This window comes from Gossypium raimondii, chromosome 9, assembly GCF_025698545.1.
Source record: "Gossypium raimondii isolate GPD5lz chromosome 9, ASM2569854v1, whole genome shotgun sequence".
In the NCBI taxonomy this organism is placed as follows: Eukaryota; Viridiplantae; Streptophyta; class Magnoliopsida; order Malvales; family Malvaceae; genus Gossypium; species Gossypium raimondii.
Genome location: NC_068573.1, coordinates 19,498,200 through 19,515,121, shown reverse-complemented (window position 1 = coordinate 19,515,121; position 16,922 = coordinate 19,498,200). Strand labels below are relative to the sequence as shown.

The 16,922-nt window shown below is 35.9% G+C and overlaps 1 pseudogene; it reads right to left on the bottom strand.

Moving 5' to 3' along the window:
- Nucleotides 1-9,290: 9,290 nt before the first annotated feature.
- Nucleotides 9,291-16,122, bottom strand: LOC105781231 (uncharacterized; annotated as a pseudogene).
- Between the last annotated feature and the right edge of the window lie 800 nt (nt 16,123-16,922).

The following is a 16,922-nucleotide window of genomic DNA, read 5'->3' as shown; positions in this document are numbered from 1 at the left end:
TGTAATTTTTCCTTTAGGGATTTTTACATGCATGGATTACTCAAGCATAATAACCGGATAATGCATGATATCGGGCTTAAGTAAAATATGATATTGTTCCCTAGTTTCCACTACATTCCAAAGGAACTATTTTTGAAAAACAAATTGATAACGTAAGTAATTTTCCAAAATGACTTGAAAAATGGTTTTTCCACTACATTAATCTAACTTCGAGTATTTTTTAAAGAAGAGCGACAAGAAAATAATTTTTCTAAAACAACACTATCAACAATAAAATGAATCCTAATCCTACGCGACCTAATGAATGAATGCTTTTAAGATAACTCAAAGTACAACTACGGTTTTCTCTAAAATGAGTTTATTTAAAGTCTTAAAAAGTAACGTACGTTAGCTTAGCCATTTCGATGGCTAATGTAGCCTTCTTAATTTAGCCATAACATCTAGGCCAAGTTTGAGAGGTTACATTCAATGATATGAAGAGTCGATTAGTTTCAGCACCCATCATTGTCACACCGGACTGGGATTTGCCATTTGAACTGATGTGTGACACAAGTGTCTTTGCGATAGGAGCTGTGATGGGCCAGAGAAGGAACAAAGTTTTTCATCCCATATACTATGCAAGTCAGACTCTGACGGGAGCTCAATTGAATGATATGATAACAGGGAAAGAATTACTTGCTATTGTGTTTGCTTTTGACAAGTTTCGATCTTATCTTGTAGGTACAAAAGTTACTATCTATACAGACCATTCGACAATTAAGTATTTACTTACCAAGAAGGACATTAAGTCGAGACTAATCTAATGGGTACTTCTACTCCAAGATTTCAATCTAGAAATTTAAGATCAAAAAAGGGTAGAAAGCTAAGTAGCAGACCACTTGTCTAGATTGGAGCCGCAAGAAGGGAATTCTCCACTTATACCCATTCAGGAGACATTCCCAGATGAACACATACTGAAGGTAAATCATGTTCATAATACCCCATTGGTTTGCCGATATTGCTAACTATTTAGCTTATGGTTTGATGTCGATTGATAAGACATATCATCAAAAGAAAAAGTTTCTTCACAATGTGAAGTACTATTTCTGAGAAGAGCCACATATATTTGTTTAAAAAGTGTGCAGATCAAATGATCAAGAGATACGTGGTAGAAGATGAAGTACATAAGATTCTATATCATTGCCACACAGCTCCGAGTAGGGGACATGATACGAGTCACAAAGGCCCAATCCAAGTTCAAGAATGTGATGGGCTCAAATTACCACAAGGCCCAATAACAAGATCAAAGGCCCGAAAAATGCGTTCCAAACTAAATGGGACCATTCAAGAATTTGTTAGGAAGGCCTTAGAAGAAAATCAAGATTCACTTTCTTGTTTTCAAGAAAATCAAGAAACCGAATCTTGGCCCAATTTTGCTGTTTGGAGCGATTTCAAGAATCAAGAAAATCAACATTTCAAATCTTGGAAATCTTGGTACAAGAAATCAAATCTTACAGCCATAACGCATTGGATCTCCGGTACGAGCATCAACGATCCAATTTCGGTAGGAGATGGATCACAAGCCCAAATTCTTGAAGGCGAGGCCCAATAAGCAAATTCCCAGCCCAATCAAGAAATCCATACATACTTAGTTGAAAATCAGGCCAAAATGTCAAAGGGCCCAATTTGTAAACATTTTATTTGTTAATTTAATTTTTTAGGCTCTAGAGATATTACATGTTAAATTCGGCCCAAAACAGCCCATTTAAGTGTTAGGCCGAAATTCTTTTATTATTTTTATTATTTAGGGTTAATTTTTAAGTTTCCTAATGAGATTAGGATTAGTTTGAGGCCTATACAAGTGATGGTCGGCCACCCTTTGTACTCATTACTTAGAATTTTATTAAATTTCAGATTTGTTAAGTGCAAAATTTTCTTTGAGGTTTTTCTCCAAGAATTCTCTCTTGAGCTTTCTTTGGAAGTTGTTTTAAAAATCTTTTGATTGTGGGAGCCATCTTCAGCCTTCTTCTTGCCATTGATTTTCATTGGAGGGGAGATTAGAGCCGTTTGAAGGGAGTTGTGAATTCTTTCGGGAATTCAAGGCTTTCTAGGACTTTTCTTTAAATTAGTTGCTGTTCAATTTCTTTTCTTTAGTTCTGCTTGTGCCCCATCTTCATCTAATCTATTTGCTGTTTCCTTTGTGTTTCCAGCCTTCTTTCATCTTAAAGAATCATTCAATACTCATATTGTTGACAACACATAATCGGCCAAAATCCCCAATTTCTAGGGTTCTTGCCGATTCTTTTTTTGTCTTCTTGGGAGCGAATCGATTGCTGAACTTTGGGGAAACCATCTTGGATATTCAATTGGGAAAAATCGCAATCTTTGTTCACTTCTCGAATCGTTTTTTTCCATTCATTTCTTTCTCTTCTTCTTGTTGCACCAATCCTTAGATTCTATTAAAAATCTAATCGTTTTGATTTGTTTTCTGTTTTTGGTGTTCTTTAACAGATTTGGCTGATTGGGGAATCAATCTTGGAGATTGTTTTCGTGTTCTTGGCTTCAAGAAACCCCTTTCATAAGTGTTTCAATTCTTTATTATCCCTTGTTGTTCTAGGGTTCTTATTTCAGATCTGGAAATTTTAAGTTTTAATTTTTCTGCCCTTTTTCAGATCTGATTGTCTAAAGCTTTTTCGTAGGAGTTCCTCGTGACTTGGTAATTCGATCTTGGTTCGCGCACAAACCTCTATCATTTGGTATTAGATTTTGGGTGTTTTGGGTGTTATTGGTTGATTTCTAAACTGATATCTATTTTTTAAACTACAAACAGCAGTTTTACCCAGAAAATTGTTTCGAAAAAAATCATTTGAGTGGGTAAACATTGTCCGATTGATCTAAAAATTTACATACATATTTTTCGAACTTTTATTGAATATTAAAAAATTAATCCGGCAAAAAAATCAGTCGAAAAAATCAAAAAAATCAAAAAATACGAAATCTAATAAAAATTTTAAAAAATATTCAGCGGGTTGATTTTGGTACCCAAACTTTCCAGATAAAAATTTAAATATTTAAGGATATTCCAGATTTAATTTCGTACATTTTGGAGATAGGGAACACCTCAAACAAAGTTGTCAAGTTACTCCGCAGTTTTTCGGGTTTTCTGGTTTCAGCAATTTTTATTGATTCTTAGCTGTAGGTTTTCATTTGTTTGCTTTTATTCTCCCTTTACATTATCTAACACCTTATTTTTTCTTGTGTTAATAGGATTTTTTAAAGTGTGCACAATTCTTCCTCGGTGCGACACAAATCAATTGGTGTCTCGTCAGTTTTTGGCATCCTAGTACAAATTAGGACTCTTTGGTAGTTCGGTTCATACACTTTCTAATTGGTTGATATAAACTCTACTAAAGAACTCACAAGACTGAATTCTACCTCATTGAGAATTTAATTTTTCTTTTTGAGTGATTAACGGTGAGGTTTGCTAATTTTTATTTTTGAGTGTTGAGTGTTATTTTTTGCAGGTTTTTGGAAAATGTCTAAAGGTGATAATAATGATGAAACATTTAAAAAATTCCAACAACAGTTGGACAAACAGGCTACTGCACTTCGAGCTTTGACTGCTACCATCAATGAGGTGCAATTGAATCAAGAGTCTCAATATCGAGATCCAATTAAAGAAGATATGGATAACCAGCCTCCTGCTCATAGGCGCGGTCCTCGACGTGTCACTAGAACTGATTTTGATTTTCATGATCGTGGGCAACCTTCTTTGGCAAAACCGAAGTTCACAATTCCCCAATTTCGTGGTAAGAATGATCCAGAAGCTTATTATGAATGGGAATCTAAGATTGAACTTATGTTTCGGTATTATAAATGTCCGGATGATGAAAAGGTAGCATTAGCAACGCTGGAATTTTCAGATTATGCATTAAGTTGGTGGACTCAACTTGGGGTAAATCGTCATCAGAATTATGAAGGTGAGATTTCGACATGGGATGAGTTGAAACAGATTATGCGTAAAAGGTTTATTCCACCTCACTACTATAGAGAGATTAAAACAAAGCTGAGAAGACTTGTTCAAGGTAGTAGGACGGTGGATGAATATTTTAAGGAGATGGAGATGCTCGTTCAAAGAGCTAATGTGGAGGAGGATGAGGAAACAACTATGGTTCGATTTATTGATGGTTTGAACAGGCTGATAGCTAATACATTGAGGCTCCAAACTTACATTGATTTGGAAGAAGCAGTTCATAAAGCCATTGAGATCGAGCAACAACTAAAGGAACAAAGGTTCGGTTCCTGTTAAAACGCAAACACCTTCTAAGCAGCCTAATTTAGGTGATTTGAGTGCGAAGAGGACTCGTGAGATTGAATGCTTTAAGTGCAAAGGGCGTGGTCATTATAGTAGGGAATGCCTTAACACGAGATTACTTCTTCTGAAAGATAATGGTGAGTACACTTCCGACTATGATAAAACAGATCCAGATATGCCAGAACTTGTGGATGACAGTGATAATGGCGAAGAGTTGGTCGAACCACCAAAAGAAGGGGACTTTGCTGATTTCCAATGCCTTGTAGTTCACCGAACCCTTAACATTCAGATAAAAGATGATGATAACCAAAGGACTAATATTTTCCATTCTCAGTGTTTTATTAAAGGTAACTTATGTTCACTCGTTATTGATAGTGGGAGTTGCTCGAATGTAGTGAGTAGCTATTTGGTGGATTCTTTAAAGTTGTCTTGTACCAAACACCCTAAGCCATATCACCTTCAATGGCTTAATGAATGCTCCGAAGTAAAAGTTACGAAACAGTCCTTGGTCACTTTTAAACTCGACAATTATGAGGATGAAGTATGGTGTGATGTGGTCCCAATGCATGCGGGACACTTGCTCCTTGGACGACCTTGGCAATTTGATCGCGATGTTACACACCAAGGTAAACTTAATCGATACTCCATTATGTTTAAAGGTAGAAATTTCACTTTTGCTCCTTTAAATCCTACTGATGTATATAAAGATCAATTGAAGATGATGAAATTTTTTGAGGGGGTAAGGGAGAAAGGGCAAGTACAAAAGACAGAGAGAAAAGAGGCTAATAGTGGCAAAAGTCAAAATTAAAAAGCCCAAAGGTGAGTGAATCCACAAGTAGTAAAATGAGCGGAAAAAATCTTTTGGCAACAAAAAAGATGTGAGGAGATCCCTACTCAATAAACAATCTTGTATCCTTGTGAGGTTTAGGCAAAATTATTTATTTTTATCTAACATTAACGAAAATTTGCCTAGTGCGTTTCAGTCTCTTTTGCAGGATTATGATGATGTTTTTAGTGAGGCCCCTAAAGGTTTACCACCTTTGCGAGGGATAGAAATCAAATTGACTTAGTACCCGGAGCTTCAATCCCAAATCGACCAGCCTATAGATGCAATCCCGAGGAGACAAAGGAATTGCAAAGGCAAGTTGAGGAGTTACTAGACAAAGGGTACATTCGTTAGAGCCTAAGTCCTTGTGCCGTTCCTGTCTTATTGGTACCAAAGAAAGATGGTACGTATCGAATGTGTGTTGATTGCCGCCCAATCAACAAAATAACGGTAAAGAATGGACACCCAATTCTTGGACTTGATGATATGCTTGATGAATTACATGGGTCAGTCATATTTACTAAAATTGATTTAAAAAGCGGTTATCATCAAATTCGAATGAGGTAAGGGGATGAATGGGAAACAGCCTTTAAAACAAAATTTGGATTATATGAATGGTTAGTTATGCCTTTCGGTCTTACTAATGCACCTACTACATTTATGAGATTAATGAATCATGTTTTAAGGCTTCACTTGGGTAAATTTGTAGTAGTTTACTTTGATGATATTTTAATTTACTCCAAGACATTAGATGATCATGTTTTCCATGTTAGAACCGTCTTGAATATTCTGCGAGCTGAAAAATTATTTGCCAACCTTGATAAATGCACATTCTGTTGTGATAAACTAATATTCTTAGGTTTCATAGTTAGTGCACAAGGTATTCATGTTGATAAGGACAAAGTCAAGGCAATTAAGAAGTGGCCGACTCCTAAATCGGTAACTGAGGTGAGATCTTTCCATGGTTTAGCTAGTTTTTATAGACGATTTGTGAAAGATTTCTCTACTATTGCTGCCCCATTAACCCAAGCAAAAGCTTTTCAAACCCTAAAAGATAAGTTATGTTCTACTCCTCTTCTCAAATTACCTGATTTTTCTAATACTTTTGAACTTGAGTGTGATGCTTCAGGAATTGGAATTGGTACCGTTTTAATGGAAGATAAGCAACCTATTGCTTATTTTAGTGAGAAATTAAATGGTGCACAATTAAACTACTCGACTTATGACAAAGAACTATTGGCATTGGTTCGTGCACTTCAAGTATGGCAACATTATTTGCTACCTAATGAGTTTGTCATACATACAGATCATGAATCCCTTAAATGGTTAAAGGGACAAGGTAAGTTGAGTAAACGACATGCCCGATGGGTAGAATTCATTGAAACATTCCCTTATGTGATAAAATATAAAACAGGAAAGATAATGTAGTTGCCAATGCTTTGTCTAGACGATATACTTTAATAACTACATTAAATGCTAAAGTCTTAGGGTTTGAACATATTAAGGAATTATATGAAGATAATGCTGATTTCGGCCATATCTATAAGAATTGTGGACATACTACTTTTGAAAAGTTTTATCTTGTAGATGGCTTTCTTTTTCGTATAAACAGGTTATGTATACCAAAGTGTTCCATGAGAGACTTATTGATTCATGAGGCCCATAATGGGGGTTTGATGGGACATTTTGGAGTGGCCAAAACACTAGACATCTTACAAGAACACTTCCATTGGCCACATATTAAGAAAGATGTCGAAAAGTTATGTTCCAAGTGCATTACATGCAAACAGGCAAAATCTAAGGTAGCCTCATGGCCTCTACCGATTCCTACTTCACCTTGGGTAGATTTATCCATGGATTTTATTTTAGGTTTGCCTCGAACTAAGAAAGGAAGAGATAGTATATTTGTTGTTGTTGACAGGTTTTCAAAAATGGCACATTTTATTCCTTGTCACAAAACAGATGATGCTACACATGTGGCAGACTTATTCTTTAAAGAAGTGGTAAGACTTCATGGCATCCCTAAAACAATTGTTTCTGACAGAGATGTCAAATTCCTTAGCCACTTTTGGAAGGTATTGTGGGGTAAGCTTGGTACTAAATTACTTTATTCTACTACATGTCACCCTCAAACTGATGGCCAAACTGAAGTAGTTAATCGGATCTTAGGGACTTTATTACGAGCAGTTGTGGGAAAGAACATTAGAAATTGGGAAGAATGCCTACCATTTGTTGAATTTTCATATAATAGATCTATTCATTCTACAATTGGTTATTCTCCATTTGAACTTGTTTATGGCTTTAACCCACTAACAGTACTTGATCTTGCGCCATTACCTCTTGAACACATTATTAATTTAGATGGCAAACAGAAAGCTGAGTTGGTGAAATCCTTACATGAGAAGGCTAGGCAAGGAATAGCCAAAACAAATGATGGCAACACCAAAAAAGCAAACAAGGGGCGTAAACGGGTTGTACTAGAACCCGGAGATTGGGTTTGGGTCCATTTGAGGAAAGAACAATTTCCTAAAAAAAGAAAGACCAAGTTGGACCCAAGGGGCGACGGGCCTTTCCAAGTACTCAAGCGGATCAACGAAAATGCCTATAAAATTGATCTACCTGGTGAGTATAATGTAAGTTCTACTTTTAATGTGGCTAACTTGTCCCCATTTGATTTTTCAGATTCGAGGAGGAATCTTTTTGAGGAAGGGGGAATGATACGAGTCACAAAGGCCCAATCCAAGTTCAAGAATGTGATGGGCTCAAATTACCACAAGGCCCAATAACGAGATCAAAGGCCCGACAAATGCGTTCCAAACTAAATGGGACCATTCAAAAATTTGTTAGCAAGGCCTTAGAAGAAAATCAAGATTCACTTTCTTGTTTTTAAGAAAATCAAGAAACCGAATCTTGGCCCAATTTTGCTGTTTGGAGCGATTTCAAGAATCAAGAAAATCAACATTTCAAATCTTGGAAATCTTGGTCCAAGAAACCAAATCTTGCAGCCAAAACGTATTGGATCTTCATTACGAGCATCAACAATCCAATTTCGGTAGAAGATGGATCACAAGCCCAAATTCTTGAAGGCGAGGCCCAATAAGCAAATTCCCAGCCCAATCAAGAAATTCATACATACTTAGTTGAAAATCAGGCCAAAATGTCAAAGGGCCCAATTTGTAAACATTTTATTTGTTAATTTAATTTTTTAGGCTCTAGAGATCTTACATGTTAAATTCGGCCCAAAACAACACATTTAAGTGTTAGGCCGAAATTCTTGTATTATTTTTATTATTTAGGGTTAATTTTTAAGTTTCCTAATGAGATTAGGATTAGTTTGAGGCCTATATAAGTGATGGCCGGCCACCCCTTGTACTCATTACTTAGAATTTTATTAAATTTCAGATTTGTTAAGTGCAAAATTTTCATTGAGGTTTTTCTCCAAGAATTCTCTCTTGAGCTTTCGTTGGAAGTTGTTTTAACAATCTTTTGACTGTGGGAGCCATCTTTAGCCTTCTTCTTGCCATTGATTTTCATTGGAGGGGAGATTAGAGCCGTTTGAAGGGAGTTGTGAATTCTTTCGGGAATTCAAGGCTTTCTAGGACTTTTCTTTAAATTAGTTGCTGTTCAATTTCTTTTCTTTAGTTCTGCTTGTGCCCCATCTTCATCTAATCTATTTGTTGTTTTGTTTGTGTTTCCAGCCTTTTTTCATCTTAAAGAATCGTTTAATACTCATCTTGTTGGCAGCACATAATCGGCCAAAATCCCCAATTTCTAGGGTTCTTGCCGATTCTTTTTTTGTCTTCTTGGGAGCGAATCGATTGCTGAACTTTGGGGAAACCATCTTGGATATTCAATTGGGCAAAATCGCAACCTTTGTTCACTTCTCGAATTGTTTTCTTCCATTCATTTCTTTCTCTTTTTTTTGTTGCACCAATCCTTAGATTCTATTAAAAGTCTAATCGTTTTGATTTGTTTTTTGTTTTTGGTGTTCTTTAACATATTCGGCTGATTGGGGAATCAATCTTGGAGATTGTTTTCGTGTTCTTGGCTTCAAGAAACCCCTTTCATAAGTGTTTCAATTCTTGATTATCCCTTGCTGTTCTAGGGTTCTTATTTCAGATCTAGAAATTTTAAGTTTTAATTTTTCTGCCCTTTTTCAGATTTGATTGTCTAAAGCTTTTTCGTAGGAGTTCCTTGTGACTTGGCAACTCGATCTTGGTCCGCGCACAACCCTCTATCAGGACACTTCGGAGGTACATGTACTAAGGTGAAAGTGTTGAAAGCCAAATTCTTTTGGCCAACACTGTTCAAAGACACGTATGCTTATGTAAAGAGTTGTGATCAATGTCAAAGGGTTGGAAACGTCACCAACAGAAATGAGATGCCCTAGACAAACAACATTGTGGTAAAATTATTCGATGTTTGGGGTATTGACTTTCTCGGTCCTTTCCCTCCATATTTCGGTCACAAGTACATATTGGTAGCATTTGACTACGTGCCTAAGTGGGTTGAGGCCGAGGCATATCTGACGAACGATGCTAAGGTTGTAATGAAGTTTTTGCAGAAACATGTGTTCACAAGGTTTGGAACCCCGAGAGCTATCATCAGTGATGAAGGGTCCCAGTTTGTGAAAAAATGGTTGAAATGGTTACTTGAAAAAATGGAGTGAAGCATAAGGTTGCCACAGCTTACCATCCGCAGACAAATAGGCAAGCTAAACTAGCAAACAAAGAGATCAAAGGCATACTCGAGAAGGTAGTTTTCCCGAACCGACAAGATTAGTCCAAAAGACTGGATGATGCTTTATGGGCCTATAAGACAACATACAAGACACATTTAGGTATGTCACCTTATAGGTTGGTCTTTGGGAAAACCTGTCATCTACCCTTGAAGTTAGAACACAAAGCTTATTGCGCTCTCCAACAACTCAACTTGGATATTAAGCTTACTAAAGAGAAACGGATGCTTCAACTCAACAAGTTAGAAGAGTTCCAAATGTTCTTATAGAGAATGGAAAACTATTCAAGGAAAGACTTAAAAGATGGCATGACAAACACATTCGAGTTTGAGAATTTGAAGCAGGTTAGCAAGTCTTGTTATTCAATTCTAGATTAAGGTTCTTTCTAGGTAAGTTAAAATCACGTTGGTCCGGTCCATTTACGTTTCACCAAGTTTTCCCATATGGCGTTGTCGAACTTCAAGGTAAGGGAGGTAATTTTCGAGTCAATGCTCAGTGTTTAAAACATTACTGGGGGGATAAAATTGAGTAGGATACCACCTCGTTATTTTATCATATATTTAATTTTTCTTATTTTTTTAAATAAATGATTTAGGGTATATTTTCAAGATTAGTATGTTTAAATAAATTATGTCTAGGAGATTGGAACTTAAGCAGGATCGCTTGTAACCCCTCCAAATCTTTCTTGGGAATTGATTTTAACATAATCTTCTGCGAAATTATTCCCTAAATGGACAAATAAATTTTTAGTTTTTCAAATAAAAGGGTCAATTTTGATCCAACTTTTAATTGCAACTCAATTTTCAAATTTTCTTTAAGTCTATTTACTCAATTGAACTATTTTCAAAATTTGGTTGCTCTTTTGTAAATATTAGAAATTAGATGTCTCTTTTGTAAATATTTTCAAAGGCATCTAGAATAAATGTTTTAATTTAATTTAATAGATAAGATGATAATAACTACTATATAATTATACTTATTATAATATATATTAATTATTATTAACTTTATATAGAATTAGGATTAGTTTACATTTGATCATATTTTAATTAATACTTTTTAGTTCAATAAATTAATAGCAAATAATAATTTAATATGAATTATATTAATTATTAATTGTTATTAACTTTGTGTAGAATTACAACTTAGAATATTTTAACTATTAAATTGTTCTAAGAATTCTAATTTTACTCCAACCCTCTACACTATAAATTCCACCAGTCTTCTCCATCATTCACCATCCATCAAACCAACCTCCATTTACCCGTTCCACCATCGATCCTAGCATCCAAAAACCACCAAGTGCCACAGCTCCTAACCACCAGTAGTAGCACCACCCAAAGAAATTTCATTCGACCAGCTCCACATGCATGTCATCATCGCCGCCGCACCAGCTCTCCCCCACTCTAGCTCAAGACGCGTGCAAATGCACCAACCTTGGTGCTCATCCAACATTGCTACCTGTTGCCCGCGCATCTGCTCACGCCAAGGCCGTGCGCTGCTGCCATTCCTTCCTTGTGTTGTACGCACCATTGCACAACCCAAACATCCTTGTCAAATTTGCACAACACTTCCACCACATTTAGTCGATTTCCCTTCCAACCATCCCTCAGTTAAATTCTTTTGCTTCTAATTATTTATTGAGTTTTTAATTTCTATATAAAGGTGGTAAGACAAATTTTTCTCCTAAATTTCAATTTTATTTAATTGATTTTTTAATTAATTGAATTGTTAATATTTTATCCTAACTAAATTTTTGAGAAAATAAATTTCACTGTGAAAAAGCCAAAGCAAGATACAAAAGCGTCTTCAAGAATCAACATATGCACCCAAAAAAAGGCTTTACACTGAAAGAAAACAACTATATTGATTTCATGGCGTGCATTCAACAAACTGCTAAAGTTTTCAATTGGGAGTTATTTTGTGAGAAAAGACTTAGTGCAGATGAGGAATTACTTCAGGAATTTTATGCGAATTTGACCTCAAATGAATTGAAGAAATTTTCTGTTCGAAGAATTGAGGTACCAATAAGCTCAAACACTATTAATGAATTTTTTGAATTACCTTATTTCAAAGACGACGAATATTCTTCCTTGATGAAAAATATTGAGACTGAAAATCTACAAGAAATTCTCTAGGAACTTACAGTTGCAGGTTTTAAGTGGGCTATGTCAAAGCAAGGAATTCACATTTGTCGCAGAGAATATTTGACATCACTAGCGAAGGTATGGTTCTATTTAATTTGATTTAGCCTTATGCCTATTTCACATAGGACTACAATTTTATTAGAGCGAATGGTCTTGTTACACTCGATTTTAACTGTAAAGACCATTGATGTGGGAAAAATCATTCTGAGAGAAATGCAGAATTGTGCCACTAGACATTTTGGCCTAGCTTACTTTCCCTTTATGATAACAAGTTTGTGCTTGAAAGCTAAAATTCTTGTAAATGTAAAATAAAAAAGGTTATAGCTAGGGCATAATAACAGATTGGAACCTGATACGGGGTTTGCGCGCGGACCAAGATCGAGTTGCCAAGTCACGGGAAACTCCTACGAAAAACCCTAAACAATTAGATCTGAAACGAAACAGAAAATTAAAAGATTAGAATTTTGAATTTCCAGATCTGAAATAAAATCCCCAAAAGAGTAAAGAATCAAATTGAGAATAGAAATAAGTGTTAATAAGGATTCTTGAAACCCTAGAGGAGATTGCGATTCTGCCCAATTGAACACCAAGATAGTTTTCCCAAATTTCGACAATCGATTTCACCCAAAAGAGTATGGAAGAACCCTAGAAATTGGGGATTTTTGGCTGATTCCTTAAGATAGAAAAAGGTGAAAACACAATAAAAACAGAAAATAAATTAGATAAAGATTCAAAGACAAGCGAAATAAAGAAAGAATTGACAAGAAGAAATTAAAAGATAAGTCCTAAGAAGCCTTGAAATCCGAAAGATCTCACAACTCCTTCAAACGGCTCTAATCTCCCTCCAAAGAATATCAATGGCAAGAAGAAGGTTGAAGATGGCTCCACAATCAAAAAGATTGTTAAAACAACTTCTAAAGAAAACTCAAGAGAAAATTCTTGGAGAACTCAAAGAGAATTTTCACTCAAATCAAATCTGAAATTTTCAATGTAATTGTAATGTAATGTAGGGTGGTGGCCAAGCCATATAAATAGGCCTTTCAAATGTTTTCCTAATCTAATTAGAAAACTAAAACTAAAACTAAAAAAACTCCTAATTATTTTAATATGGAAATTCGGCCAAGGGTCTTTTATTTGGGACTGAATATAAAAATTTAAACTAAGTAAAATAAATAAATAAATAAAATAAAACTTTACAACTTGGGCCACTTTGACAATTTGGCACGATTTTCAACTAAGTATGGGTGGATTTCTTGATTGGGCTTGGAATCTTCTTATTGGGCCTTGCCTCAAGAATTTGGGCTTGTGATCCATCTCCTACCGAAATTGAATCGTTGATGCTCAGAATTGGAGATCCAATGCGCTTTGGTGCAAGATTTGGTTTCTTGGACCAAGATTCCCAATATTTGAAATCTTGATTTTCCCTTTCTTTTGTGTACGCATCTAAGGCCTTGTTAACAAACTCCTGGATGGTCCCATTTAGTTTGGAACGCATTTGTCGGGCCTTTGATCTCGTATCATTCCCCCCTTCCTCAAAAAGATTCGACCTCGAATCTGAAAAATCAAATGGGGACAAGTCAGCCACATTAAAAGTAGAACTTACATTGTACTCACCAGGTAGATCAATTTTATAGGCATTATCGTTGATCCTCTTGAGTACTTGGAAAGGCCCATCGCCCCTTGGGTCCAACTTGGTCTTTCTTCTTGCAGGAAATCGTTCTTTCCTCATATGGACCCAAACCCAATCTCCGGGTTCTAGGACAACCCGTTTGCGCCCCTTGTTTGCTTTGTTGGTGGTGGCATCATTTGTTTTGGCTATTCGCTGCTAGCTTTGCTCATGTAAGGATTTCACCAACTCACTTTCATTCACCATCTAAATTAACAATGTGTTCAAGTGGAAATGGCTCAAGATCAAGTACTGTTAGTGGGTTAAAACCATAAACAAGTTCAAATGGAGAATAACCAGTTGTAGAATGAATAGATCTATTATATGCAAATTCAACAAACGGTAGGCATTCTTCCCAATTTCTAATTTTCTTTCCCACAACAGATCGTAATAAAGTCCCTAAGATCCGATTAACTACTTCGGTTTGGCCATCAGTTTGGGGGTGACATGTAGTGGAATAAAGTAATTTAGTACCAAGCTTACCCCACAATACCTTCCAAAAGTGGCTAAGAAATTTGACATCTCTGTCAGAAACAATTGTTTTAGGGATGCCATGAAATCTTACCACCTCTTTAAAGAATAAGTCTGCCACATGTGTAGCATCATCTGTTTTGTGACAAGAAATAAAATGTGCCATATTTGAGAACTTGTCAACAACAACAAATATACTATCTCTTCCTTTCTTATTTCGAGGCAAACCTAGAATAAAGTCCATGGATAAATCTACCCAAGGTGAAATAGGAATCGGTAAAGGAGTGTAAAGGCCATGAGGCATTACCTTAGATTTTGCTTGTTTGCATGTAATGCACTTGGAACATACCTTTTCGACATCCTTTTTCATATGTGGCCAATAGAAGTGTTCTTGTAAGATATCCAGTGTTTTGGCCACTCCAAAATGTCCCATTAAACCCCCACTATGGGCCTCATGAATCAATAAGTCTCTCATGGAACACTTTGGTATGCATAACCTGTTCATACGAAAAAGAAAGCCATCTACAAGATAAAATTTATCGAAAGCAGTATGTCCACAATTCTTATAGATATGGCCGAAATCAGCATCATCATCATATAGTTCCTTAATATGTTCGAACCCTAAGACTTTAGCATTCAATGTAGTTATTAAAGTATAACGTCTAGACAAAGCATCTGCAACTACATTATCTTTACTGTTTTATATTGTATCACATAAGGGAATGTTTCAATGAATTCTACCCATCGAACATGTCTTTTACTCAACTTACCTTGTCCCTTTAACCATTTAAGAGATTCGTGATCGTGTGTATGACAAACTCATTAGGCAACAAATAATGTTGCCATACTTGAAGTGCACGAACTAATGCTAATAGTTCTTTGTCATAAGTCGAGTAGTTTAACTGCACCATTCAATTTCTCACTAAAATAAGCAATAGGTTGCTTATCTTGCATTAAACAAAGCCAATTCCAATTCTCAAGCATCACACTCAAGTTCAAAAGTTTTAGCAAAATCGTAATTTAAGCAAAGGAGCGAACATAACTTAGCTTTTAGAGTTTGAAAGGCCTTTTCTTGGGTTTCACCCCATTTGAAACCCACGAGTTTTTTATAACCTCTCAATGGGGCAGCAATAGTAGAGAAATCTTTCACAAATCGTCTATAAAAACTAGCTAAACCATGGAAAGATCTCACCTCGATTCTGGATTTAGAGTCGGCCACTCCTTAATTGCCTTGACTTTGTCCTCGTCGACATGAATACCTTGAGCACTAACTATGAAACCTAAGAATATTAGTTTATCACAACAGAATGTGCATTTATCAAGGTTGGCAAATAATTTTTCAGTTCACAGAATATCCAAAACGGTCCTAACATGGAAAACATGATCATCTAATGACTTGGAGTAAATTAAAATATCATCAAAGTAAACTACTACAAATTTACCCAAGTGAAGCCTTAAAACATGATTCATTAATCTCATAAATGTACTAGGTGCATTAGTAAGGCCGAAAGGCATAACTAACCATTCATACAATCCAAATTTTGTTTTAAAAGTTGTTTTCCATTCATCCCCTTCCCTCATTCGAATTTGATGATAACCGCTTTTTAAATCAATTTTTGTAAATATTATTGAACCATGTAATTCATCAAGCATATCATCAAGTCTAGGGATTGGATGTCGATACTTTACCATTATCTTGTTGATTGGGCGACAATCAACACACATACGAAACGTACCATCTTTCTTTGGCACTAATAAGACAGGAACAGCACAAGGACTTAGGCTCTCACGAATGTACCCTTTGTCTAGTAATTCCTCAACTTGCCTTTGCAATTCCTTTGTCTCCTCAGGATTGCATCTATAGGCTGGTCAATTTGGGATTGAAGCTTTGGGTACTAAGTCAATTTGATGTTCTATCCCTCGTAAAGGTGGTAAACCTTTAGGGGCCTCACTAAAAACATCCTCATAATCCTGCAAAAGAGATTGAAACACACTAGGCAAATTTTCGTTAATGTTAGATAAAGATAAATAATTTTGCCTAAACCTCACAAGGATACAAGGTCATTTACTAAGTAGGGCTCTCTTCACATCTTTTTTGTTGCCAAAAGATTTTTCCGCTCATTTTACCACTAGAGGATTCACTCACCTTTGGGCTTTTTAAATTTTGACTTTTCCACTACTATTAGCCTCTTTTCTCTCTGTCTTTTGTACTTGCTCTTTCTCCCTTACCCCCTCACAAAATTTTATCATCCTCAATTGATCTTTATATACATCAGTAGGATTTAAAGGAGCAAAAGTGAATTTCTTACCTTTAAATACAAGGGAGTATCGATTAAGTTTACCTTGGTGTGTAACATCGCGATCAAATTGCCAAGGTCGTCCAAGGAGCAAATGTGCCGCATGCATTGGGACTACATCACACCATACTTCATCCTCATAATTGTCGAGTTTAAAAGTGACCAAGGACTGTTTCATAACTTTAACTTCGGAACATTCATTAAGCCACTGAAGGTGATATGGCTTAGGGTGTTTGGTGCAAGGCAACTTTAAAAAATCAACCAAATAGCTACTCACCACTTTTGAGCAACTACCACTATCAATAATGAGTGAACATAAGTTACCTTTAATAAAACACCGAGAATGGAAAATATTGGCCCTTTGGCTATCATCATCTTTCATCCGAATGTTAAGGGTTGACGAACTACAAGGCATTGAAAATCAGAAAGTCCCCTTCTCGGGTGGTTCAACCAACTCTTCGCCATTATCACCGTCATCAACAA